The sequence below is a fragment of the Misgurnus anguillicaudatus genome, chromosome 16 (assembly GCF_027580225.2).
Source record: "Misgurnus anguillicaudatus chromosome 16, ASM2758022v2, whole genome shotgun sequence".
NCBI lineage: Eukaryota > Metazoa > Chordata > Actinopteri > Cypriniformes > Cobitidae > Misgurnus > Misgurnus anguillicaudatus.
In genome coordinates, this window is record NC_073352.2 from 27300330 (window position 1) to 27313365 (window position 13036).

Sequence of the window (13036 nt, forward strand, 5' to 3'; positions counted from 1 at the left end):
ACAAATTTGAATACATGAACAAAGAGATTCAAATAAACCATAAGAATAGACCCTACGAGCAATAAAATAGGTTATGCTTGCTCTAGCAAACACCAATAAGGTAAAAAATGGAGTAAAACCTTTTAAACGGAGTAAATCCAGCACTTCGTGTATTCTAGCAGTAGTAGCAGAAACATTTTTCAAAGTGTAAACCTTGAGGTTGTTTGCACTTCTTTTCTTTTTGGCCTTCATCCAGTGTTGTATTAAAAGTATTTTGTGCTTTCTGTTTGCCCTCCAGATTTGAAAATCGAAGGATTTTAAAAATTCCTTCAAACAGTGTTCTGTATGGTTTCTTAATCCTAAACAGGCTAGTAATCTTGATTTATGTTGTGCTACAGACAGAGCGATGCATCAAAATATGTGGCCTGTTGGGGAGAGACTTTTCTCCTAGCAGATGATAAAATACTGAAAAGCAAAACCAAACAAGCAAACTAAATCCCTTAGGACTCACTATATGCTGAAGGAGGGATCTGGTCGTATTCGAAACAGAATATATGTAGACTTCATGGGGGCAGGATTGTGAACCTATGCTTCCTTTTATGTACTGTGATGGGGAGCACCCATTAAAATGTCAAAGTTGTTGTAGTTGATGTTGCTTTATTTGATTCTGCCCTCTCAAAACTTTTCTGTAATGGCAGTTAGGATATGATAACATCATTATAAAGGTTGCACTTTGTTTTTGGAAAGTATTCTTAGGGGCAGTTTCTGGGACAGGGATTAAACTAGTCCTAGACTAAAATAAATGTAAGAGCTGTCCAAACTGAAAACAACACACTGACATATCTTGCAATACACTAGTGCCCTTTGTTTTGCCTCAAAATGCACACCAGTAATGTTTTAGTAAGGCACATTTGTTAAAACTAGTTATATTTTCGAATTAATAAGGCATAGTCCTGGTTTAAGCTAATCCTTGTCCGGGAAACTACCCTTTGAAGACATTAACAGTTTGGAACGGTTACCTGAACAGGGCTTAGTCCCAGACTAAAATGCATGTTTATGCTGCCTTAATTTAAAAACAACTTGCACTGACGCATCTTCACATATATCAATAACGTTGTTTTGTCTCAAGACACACACCAATAAAAACTACTTATATGTCCTAATAAAAAAAGGCCTTGTTCTGGATTAATCTAAACCCTGTCCGTGAAACTGCCCCTTAGTGCATTAAGTCGTAAATGCTATTTATTTCTGATTTAAACACTTATAAAAGAAAAAAAGGCTCTTTGCATTTTGTCAGGGATGGTAATGGACACTCTTAAATCATATTTATGTAGCATAAAGAAAACCCAGAGAATGAGAGAAACCCAGTACCACAAAATTACATACCTATAGTCATGTAAATTTGTAAGTGTTTTCTCTGACACTGACACGTTTTTCCGCCTTTTTATCACATATTTCTGTTTACGTGCCACTGTCACATATTTGTTACTCAACTGTTTTGTCCTATTTTCTTAGCATTGTTGCTTCGGTTTAGGGTTAGATTTACATAAAATTACATCCATACCCAAACCCAATTCTAACCCTAATGCCAGGCGACAATAAATCATGAATATAAAAATATAAATAATAAATAATGAAAAAAGGTATAAACCAATACCTAACCCTAAACCGAAGCGTCAATGGTTTGAAAGTAGGACAAAACAGTTGAGTAACAAATACGTGACAATGACACGTAAACAGAAATGCGTGACATGTTCACGCAAAAAGGTAGAAAAACGTGTCAGTGTCACAGAAAAAACTCTAATTTCGTGATACAGGGTTGGAGAGAGAGAGAGAGAGAGAGAGAGAGAGAGAGAGAGAGAGATCTGCCCTGTCTCATGTTAAACAGCAACACTAATTTACAATCATCTGCCTTTCAGCTATTTATAACTCTATTGTTTATAATGAATCGTCTTACATTTATGCATTTGGCAGATGCTTTTATTCTTACAGTGCATTACCGTGCATACTAAAGTTACACTTCATTAGTGTGTGTTCCCTAGAGCAGTGGTTCTCAAACTGGGGGCCGGGGCCCCCAGGGGGCCACGAGATGGTGCCAGCGGGCCCCCGTTTTATGACATTTTATAAAATACATTAATTTATCATGTATTCTATGTAATTAAACCTAAAAAAATAAGGTAACTAACCAACAGCACTACTTTGTATAACTTAATATGTTTTGTTTAATTAAAATGTAAAATTTTAGAACCACTGCCCTAGAGACATTCATGAAACTTAATGAAACTTAAAGAAAAATCTTTGCAGCTTTTGTTCATGTTACTTTGTATTCTTACAATTTCTGTAAAAAGAAAAGAAGATAATATATATTAATTTGATCATTTATCATACAATCTTCACTTGATTTCTATTGGATGTCCAATAGCAAGCAACCATAACCAAAGTGAATAGAGGTTAGAAAAGAGACACTGATTGTGTCAGGACAGTATGTACAGTATATTTCAGCTCAATTCAAGACATAGGAAAGACATGGGAAAGACATGATCTCATTGACACTAATGTTGGGTCAACAAACTCCAGGCCATATCTGTGACACATCTACGAGTCCATAAGTCTCTTTAATGGAGTCACTGGAGTGCATCCTTTAGATTTATTTTAGGTTGTACAGAGTGCAAGGAACTCGATTTTAAATCGATATGTTGTTTATGTACGTGAAAGGGGCCGTGTCCTACACTTTACATAAGATGGTATGTTGTAACCCATTGTTGGGTCAAATATAAAAATGTTTTGCATGGGTTAATTTAACCCAACAGGATAAAAATAACTCATGTATTTTTTGAGTGTATATGCATTTTAGTTTTTTATTTTGTCATAGAGAATAATTGTAATTTAGATTTTAATAATATTTTCCACTCTTTCTTTTTGACCCATATATACAGCAGCAAAGCAAGAGTGTTTAAAATTTTATATGTATGTTTTATTTTGTGTAACCGGGTTGTGGCTGTTCAACTCTTGCAAAAGGTTTTATATTAAAAATTGAACATCAAACAGCAAGTTAATTAAAAATACTATGGTATGGCTTTTCATGCGGAGTTTGAATTGTTTTTCTCTATACTTTCTTCCAGCGTGAATCACTTCTTGAATTCGAAAGCGAGGGTCCATGATTTCTCCTCGCAAAAATCTGACCCATATGGCAGTGCTGCTCTGAAGCCCTTTTAGAGCTCAATTGACTCTCTTTAATTAAAGTTCAGGCCTTCAAAAGAGCCAGAGAGCGATGAAATGTCGCTTTTCCTCAACGCAACCCTTAAATCACGCTGCGGGCTACACTCGTTCTGTCCCCGGTACACATAAATTCGGCTTTCTGTCCTTTTCAGCCGAACTCATTTTGGAGATGAATGTTAATTAAAACAGGGAACCTTAGTGTTAAATCCCTTTTAACAAAACCTGCTCATTGTCACCAATTGACTTGGTCTGTGTGTTGTGTCAAACGGGACTGTTTTATGGCTGGATCGATCACTCGAAGTGTGTGGTGATAAGGTTACTTGTGTCAAACAGCACAAAAGTGAGGTGAGGTTAAACTAACAGCATCTGGCCTTTCATTGACCTGTCTCTGATGTTTAGCTTTGTCTTAGGTTATTTTAAAGAGAGATACAAGGACATAATGATTAAATTATACTGTATTTAAAAAATGTTGGGTAATAACATACACTGAAAAAATTATTCATTAAATTTACAAAACTTTTTTAAGGTAAGTGGCTGCAATCAATTTATTTAAGCTATGTTTAAAATAAAGTTTTTTGTTTTGTTTTGTTTGTCAAATAATTTTAATTTAATGTAGCTTAAACAAATTGATTGCGACCACTTACCTTAAAAAAATGAGTAAATTGATTGAATATTTTTTTTTCAGTGTAATAACTGTTCCAATGCCAGTACTGAGACCAGTCTCTTCTTACTTGCTCATAATGTGGTATATAAATATGTAAAGAAAATAGGTAATTTTACCAGATTAAATCAGCAAGATTCCATTAAAAGAAGTAAGCCTTAAAATGTAAAATTACAGAAAAAAAAATTATTTTTGTATTGCGGAAAATTTCAGTAATGTATTGTGCCTGTTATTTTACGGTATTTTTCGAGCACTATAGCTGCCGAAATTCTACAGTTTTTTACGGATTTTTTTTCAGTGTAGCTACTATCATTTGATCTTGGGAGAATATCAAAAATGTTTGATTTCATATTTCATTTTGATTGACGACTTTGATATTGCACGTTGGAAAATATATTGATGGACAGCTATAAATAGAAAGCAAATGCAGAAATGAAGTGTTCTGCTTTTCATTAATTTTTCTAATAAAGACCCCAATAATCTCACACATCACTTTTAGAGATTCAGAGGAGATGCCAGCCTTATCACACGCTGTGCTGTTTGGTAATACGGAAGTCTGCAATCAAAAGTCAGGCATATCAACATTTCTCCAAAGACCAAAGTATTGAAGCTTTGCTTTAGATAAACATCACAGAGAACATTATCCCTCTTAAGCTTTACAAGAACAACATTTGAGCAATTCTGAGCACTGCTTCTCACCAAATCCCTGTATGAGATCCTTAAACGGAGACATATGAGATTCTGTAAGGAATGGAGTCTCTATTTACTCTGGACTTAATTGCATTGTTGTCTAGGTGAAGCTACTGTATGCAGATGTTATCTCACTTGTAGTTTTGCTTTTGGCACTTGGTGAAAACTAGCAATGCATACCGTATTTGCTTGCTCTTAAATATCCTCACAGTCCCTTATGTGCGGTGAAGCGATGGAACGAGAATCATTAGGATTATGCAAATGAAATGATAGTTAGCATTAGCGGATGCAGCCCCTTTTGGCTGGGATCATGTCACACCTTCATTTCCAGTGTCATTCCTCCATCATCTACACATTTGCATTCACCTCTTCACTGTTTCCATGTTCAGTGTGGATTTGGTATTTCCGTGCACATCCTCCAAATTAAAACGCAATTAGAAATAATGAGAAAAGTGACCTTGTGCAGACTCTAAATGCTGAGTGAGTAAATACAGATTGTTTGCATTTTGGAAAATTTGTAGGACTGTCAAAAAAATTGTCCCGAGCAGTTACTGGGGCAGTTTGTATAAAACTTAATACCTCAGAGGTAAATACAGTTTTCCCATATGGCAAAAACTATATATTTTTAAATATATTTCAAAATACACGAAAAAGCATTAAAAATATATTTAGCCCTCCATATATTTACATCGCACGAGAAGAAAAACTTTGTTTATCTTACGAACTGTAAACATAACAGTTTTAAAAAGGTTAAAATTAAATACATTTCCATTTCAAAAATATACTTTATAAAATGTACTTGTATCTAGCATATATTTAAAATATATTTAGGCAAAAAATTGCCATGTGGGATGTAAAATTAGAAATGTATTTGCTTGCCCTTGAAATATGTTGATATATGAAGGTTAAAACTACACTCACCTAAAGGATTATTAGGAACACTATACTAATACTTTGTTTGACCCCCTTTCACTTTCAGAACTGCCTTAATTCTACGTGGCATTGAATCAACAAGGTGCTGAAAGCATTCTTTAGAAATGTTGGTCCATATTGATAGGATAGCATCTTGCAGTTGATGGAGATTTGTGGGATGCACATCCAGGGCACGAAGCTCCCATTCCACCACATTCCAAAGATGCTCTATTGGGTTGAGATCTGGTGACTGTGTCATGTTCAAAAAACAAATCTGAAATGATTCGAGCTTTGTGACATGGTGCATTATCCTTCTGGAAGTAGCCATCAGAGGATGGGTACATGGTGGTCATAAAGGGATGGACATGGTCAGAAACAACGCTCAGGTCAGCCGTGGCATTTAAACGATGCCCAATTGGCACTAAGGGGCCTAAAGTGTGCCAAGAAAATATCCCCCACACCATTACAACACCACCACCAGCCTGCACAGTGGTAACAAGGCATGATAGATCCATGTTCTCATTCTGTTTACCCCAAATTCTGACTCTACCATCTGAATGTCTCAACAGAAATCGAGACTCATCAGACCAGGCAACATTTTTCAGTCTTCAATGGTCCAATTTTGGTGAGTTTGTGCAAATTGTAGCCTCTTTTTCCTATTTGTAGTGGAGATGAGTGGTACCTGGTGGGGTCGTCTGCTGTTGTAGCCCATCCACCTTAAGGATGTGCGTGTTGTGGCTTCACAAATGCTTTGCTGCATAACTGAGCAGATTGTGAAATACTCAGACTGGCCCGTCTGGCACCAACAACTATGCCACGCTCAAAATTGCTTAAATCACCTTTCTTTCCCATTCTGACATTCAGTTTGGAGTTCAGGAGATTGTCTTGACCAGGACCACACCCCTAAATGCATTGAAGCAACTGCCATGTGATTGGTTCATTAGATAATTGCATTAATGAGAAATTGAACAGGTGTTCCTAATAATCCATTAGGTGAATGTTAATATATTTCCAAATTCCAAAATGTATTAAATTGAGCATAACATTCTACAAAATGTATTTAGCATATATTTAAAATATATATTTGGCCAGAGAAATGTATTTTTTGCCGTATGGGTTGGTACCAAAGAGTGCATATTGGTACCAAGTGTATACATATCTGCACCTAAGTGGAACATATTACTTCACCAGTGACAGCTTGGGATCATTTTTGACCATTTTTTCTGACAATGTGCAATCAAGCTTGGCATTATTTTTAACTATGTGTTTTCCCTGGGATCGAACCCATGACCACATTGCTTACACAAAGCTCTACCTAGTTAGCTACAGAAAATCTCCTGCCACAGGAAAAACAGCTATATATGCGCAATGCAACAAACCTGGTTTAATTTTCTGAAACTGTTCTTCTGCCAGTTAAATGCTATTTATGGACAAAGAAAACAGTGTTTACCTCTTTCAAAGACTACAGGCTGTGTTTGAACAATTGCTTACACGTAACTCCAAGTGTGGTCAACAACATGAATCAAAAATTGAATCTTTAATCCTTTGGTTTGTAGGCCAGGTGAACACAGTGTTTGCAAGATGCAGGTACCAGCTGGGTTTCCAATATACTGGGGTCAGATGTCACATGCCGGAAAGAGTCTGAGCCATCAGTCTAAAGTTCATCTCAGAATACTGACAGATCGCTGTAGGACACCAAAGCGGGACATAGAGTATGTTATGTTCTGTATAGCGTGTATAGAAATAATATTTTGTGAATTAGCACTAGAGGGACAGAAAAGGGGGTCTGGCCAGCGCTGTGATACCTTTAAAAGCAAGACACTGATTTTTGCCATATTTAGAGTTTGAGCTGTATGCATTCATCTCAACATCTGGAATTCGTTTGATTTAGTCTGAAGCAATCAGATAAACAAAAAGTGTTTGTGAAGGACATTCTGAGCAAACCAGTACATAGTGATCTTTTCAGTCATTTCATATTATTTTATTTTATTTACTCATACAGGTTAAGAATAACATGAGGATGTTATTTTGAGGAATGTGTGTACCCAAATCGATCAGAGGCCCCAGTGACTTCCATAATATTCTTTATCCCTACTATGGAAGTCAATAGGGCCTCTGATCAGTTGTGATGTGTAATATGGAAGAAATATTACTCTGACTGTGTAAGAGTTTTCATTTTTAGGTGAACTATTCCTTTAACTGTTAAAGGGGCCATGGCACAAGACTTTTGTAAGATGTCAAATAAATCTTTGGTGTCCCCAGAGCACATATGTGAAGTTTTAGCTCAAAATACCCCATAGATAATTTATTATAGCATGTTAAAATTGCCACTTTGTATGTGTGTGCAAAAATGTGCCTTTTTTGGGTGTGTCCTTTTAAATGCAAATGAGCAGTTTGTTGCAATTGAAACTCAATTGTGCTGTGAATTATTTTCTCTCTCTCCTTTTCTCTGCACTAAATGGCAGTGCTGTGATTGGATAGTGCAGATTAAGGGGTGGCATTGTTATAATAAGAGCTCCTTATGACATCATAAGTAGAGCCAAATTTCAACAACCTATTTTCTCATGTGCTTGCAGAGAATGGTTCACCAAAACTAAGTTACTGGGTTGATCTTTTTCACATTTTCTAGGTTGATAGAAGCACTGGGGACCCAATCATAGCACTTAAACATGGAAATAGTGAGATTTTCATGCCGTGACCCCTTTAATATTTCACTTAGCAAGTTGCATATACAGTACTGTGCAAAAGAACCATGCTACCATTAGATTTGTTGCTTTTGCAATTGTATAGTGATCATACATAATTGTTTCTTGGTCTCTTTATTAGAATACAACCAGAAAATACAGGACATGTGTATGTACCATTAAAAACTGTATAAAAGTATAAGCTGAAGTGTCAAGTATTTACACTGTAAAAAATACATTGCTGCCTTATTTTTTTGTTAAATCAACTCAGATTTACAAGTCTTGTCAACAGAGATGAGTTGTCACAACTTTTTGTTGAGAAAAGTCAACTTAATTTTATAAGTTATAACAACTCACCTGTAGTGTACAACTCATCTCTAGTCAAGATAAATAATAGTAAGTTGAAATGACTTGTAAATCCGAGTTGATTCAACAAAAAAAATGAAGGCAGCAAAGTATTGTTTACAGTGTAGGGTAAACTCCCCTTCCACTTGAGCAATAGCAGGAAACTGCAGGATCTCTTAAACCTAAATTAAATTATATCTTAATTTGTAATTCTAATGAAATAACTTCAGGACTTCAGTCTCCTCAAAAAAGCTCAAGATGTGTTTTGTGCCAAGAGAGGTCATACAAAATACTGACCGATGCCTGAAGAAGAAATTTAGTTATGAAAATATTTTTGTTTTTAATTTTGTGTACATATTTCCTGTATTTTCTGTTTGTAAAATAAATATGGATGGACATTAAAACTTTGTTTAAACAACAAAGCTGGTGATGGTGGCCTAAGACTTTTGCACAGTCTGTATGTCCTGTACTTCAAAGACAATCTAAAATGTAAACATGAGAAAATTTTTGACCTGGAGATATAAAAAAAACCTTGGTTGTAGATCATATGTAATAGGATTTCCTACGTCCTACACTCAAGCTGGCAGAGACTTCAAAACCTGAAGATTCATGTTATCCCAGCATGAGTTCATTTTGTGTTTCATCTCATGTTTGGCTAGATCAAGAAAATCTGACCTTTTCTACAAAGAAATTCGCTGCCAGTTCATGTTCAGTGTAATTTGCCTACATTTGATCAGTAGCCTGACGCAGTCAGAATAATATTTCTTCCGCATTGCAACTTTTCTCTGTTTTAAATTCCTAAAAAAAGTTTATTTTCAGGTTTAAATTAAAAATTACCATTGGAAACCACTGTACATTTCAACTCCAGTAATATGTCACCCTTAGGCAAAAGATTGCATAATCAAATGGAAAAAGTCAATATTACATTTATTTTCCATCAGTTAAGAGGCACACAAAGTCCCATAACCTTATATAGTTCAGACTGGAACAGTTATCCCATGCATCCCAAATATTTTTTTTTCACATCTGTGTCTCATGATGAAGATCCATGTGGTGGCATACAGACACTTGCTCTACTGTTGCTCTTTCACTAAAGATGGAGCACTTAATTATTCTCTGGGGAAATGTCAATTTATTTATTTATTTATTTATTTTTTAGGGTTTACTCTTACTAACTAATTAGAATGGCCTACTTTTTATCTAAGCACTATATTATAAACAAATAGCCTATAAACAAAATACACGAGGACCAAGATTGGAAAACAATGGCGTAAAGCATTTAAATGACGGAGAATTAATTATATGGAGAAGAGAATGGAAAACAATGATTGAAAATTAACATGTAAACAAAAACAAATTTTCTTATTAAGAAAATTAAATGACAGACATTGGAAAGGTCTAACACAGCCTATGGAAACATCAGCCTTGTTTGTATTATTTTAATCAAAATTTAATTAGGGATTTGCCTGCAGAACCAAACAGTAGATTCAAGGTCCATCCCACATTGTCTTTTTGCCAGATTGTGTTGTATTTAAATGAATAATGTCTATATGCTTTCCTGCAAATAACATAATGGAAAACAAACAATTGCATTAAGCTCAAAATACCAAACTGATTTTGTAATGAATTCCTCCACTTTTTAAAATGAATTCTCTGCATACATAAGCAAGTATCCCACTGGAGAAAGAGGACATGGCTCTAGATTTGGTCCTATGGGTGATTAATTCCCACTCTGCTTATGTCCAGGCTCCTCATGTAGATTCAAGTGAGGTGAATTAAGACTAAAATACCAATGTGATCAATCAGGGTGGCTGCAAAGCAAACAAACCGGCTGCTTTAAGGGATGGGGTCAGCGCAGAGATTGTAATAAAGAAAGATAAAAAGAGAAATAGATTTTCTGTCAAGAGCGGGGCTGCTAAGATTTATTTTTATAAGGACTTAATGGGCTGATGTTTCTGCTGAGTAAGCAGATATTTGTTTCTTTAATTACCGTAGCCTAATTGCATTGCATGCATGTTTTATCTCTATTACTAGTGGGCGTGGCCTATTAATTGGGTTGAGTGTAGTTTCCCAGATCTGTATCCTGCTCATTTGAAATTAAATTGTTGTGCTAGATAGAAACACTCGTACATGAGCTACATAAAGTGCCCTCCCTGTCTACCTAAAACAGTAGATATTGTTTTGGTTATGATGCTACAACCAACAATGCACACTACTGCACTAACAACTTGACACACAATTATTTTTCCCACCATAGGATACCCACTAACATTGACATACCTACAGCAGCAAAAATAGCTCTTTAAAAGGAACTGGGTCCCCAAAAATATTTTTTTTGTGCTTTAGAAAACCACTAGAGCAGTGGTTCCCAAACTTTTTCAGCGTGTGGCCCCCCTTGTGTACGGTGCATTCCTTCGCGGCCCCCCAAAGAAATTTTGTGACAAAAACTGTTCTAAAACTTAACATTTTAATAAAAAAAAAACATTAAATTATACAAAAAAGTGGTGCTTTTGGTTAGTAGCCTTATTTTATTTGGTTTAATTACACAGAATTCATGATAAATTAATGTATTTCATAAAATGTCATAAAACTGGGGCCCCCCTGGCACCATCTCGCGGCCCCCAGTTTGAAAACCACTGCACTAGAGATTATAGATGTAAAATTGTGCTCAGAATTGTTTGTCCCATTGGTGATAAAATATAATACAAAGAATATCTACATTGTAAAAAATGATTTGCTGCCTCAAATTTTTATGTTTAATCAAATCGGATTAAGAAGTATTTTAATGTTTCATTATTTATCTTGACTAGAGATGAGTTTTTATAACTTATAAAATATAGTTGAAATAAGTCAACTTTATTTTGTAAATCCAAGTTGATTAAACTTAAAATTTAAGGCAGCAAAGATTTTTTAGAGTGTACACTGTTAGAAAAAATTTTACAAAATATATAAATATATATTTTTTGATATACACTCACCTAAAGGATTATTAGGAACACCATACTAATACTGTGTTTGAGCCCCTTTCGCCTTCAAAACTGCTTTAATTCTACGTGGCATTGATTCAACAAGCTGCTGAAAGCATTCTTTAGAAATGTTGGCCCATATTAATAGGATAGCATCTTGCAGTTAATGGAGATTTGTAGGATGCACATCCAGGGCACGAAGCTCCCGTTCCACCACATCCCAAAGACGCTCTATTGGGTTGAGATCTGGTGACTGTGGGGGCCATTTTAGTACAGTGAACTCATTGTCATGTTCAAGAAACCAATTTGAAATGATTCGAGCTTTGTGACATGGTGCATTATCCTGCTTAAAGTAGTCATCAGAGGATGGGTACATGGTGGTCATAAAGGGATGGACATGGTCAGAAACAATGCTCAGGTAGGCCGTGCCATTTAAACGATGCCCAATTGGCACTAAGGGGCCTAAAGTGTCCCAAGAAAACATTCCCCACACCACACCATTGCATTAATGAGAAATTGAACAGGTGTTCCTAATAATCCTTTAGGTGAGTGTATTTCAAAGTTCAGATATTTAGCGTAAAATTTTGTTTCACACAAGTAAGAAACTAATCCAGGAAATAGAATGACATGGGGGTGTATAAGTGGTGACAGTTTTGATATGATTTGCTAAAAGCTCATTGCTTCTGTCTTATGTAATAAACTAATCTTTAAACTGTTCAGTCTTTTAGTGAATACTCAGACCTGGGAAAGCGCGTGTCACATTCTTGTACGAAGTGTCCTCCTCCAAAGCTCAGCTGTACAGATTGGGGATTTCTTCCGAAATTGCTGATCCGGTCTGAAACCCTGCTGAAGGTTTGAATAAATCCCCTTCACATAAATCTGCCCGTGTCAAACCCTCAGACCTCCAATGAATGCTCACAGAATTCATTCTGTTATGACACCAGTTGGTTTGTCTACCCTGAGTTTGAATCATTTCTTCCTTGGCACCATCCATCATGTTACATTTAATGACACTGCATGGATTAATAATAGTAACTGACAGTTGGAACAGAATGATTTTGTAATTTGAAGCTGATTTCTTACATGATTTAACTATTACCATTCCATCTCACATTATAGTGAGTGAGTGAGTGATCATAGAGGTCAAAGCTGTGTGAAAATTTCACTTCTGCAAATACGCTGGCATCAAAAACTATTTGAAATCCTACAGTAAGCTGCACTTAACACCACCGTTTTTTAATGTTCTTACCTCAACTTAGACGACGTAATACATACCTATCTTTGTTCAATGTGTGCACTTTTAGTCTTTGTACAGCGCGTCGTGAATGTGTTAGCATTTAGTCAAGCCCCATTCATTCCTATGGCTCCAAACAGGGATGAATTTAGAAGCCACCAAACACTTCCATGTTTTCCCTATTTAAAGCCTGTTACATGAGTAGTTACACGAGTAAGTATGGTGGCACAAAATAAAACTTTTGTTTGGAGCCATAGGAATGAATGGGGCTAGGCTAAATGCAACGTTAACACATTCAAGAAGCGCTGTACAAAGATTAAAAGATAGGTATGATAATTCATCTAAG

General features: G+C 35.8%; 1 long non-coding RNA gene across 1 annotated transcript in view; it reads left to right on the plus strand.

Annotated features, from left to right (window-relative positions):
* Nucleotides 1-13036, plus strand: part of LOC141350066 (uncharacterized) — a 137673-nt gene that overhangs the window by 79997 nt on the left and 44640 nt on the right. The window lies entirely within an intron of this gene.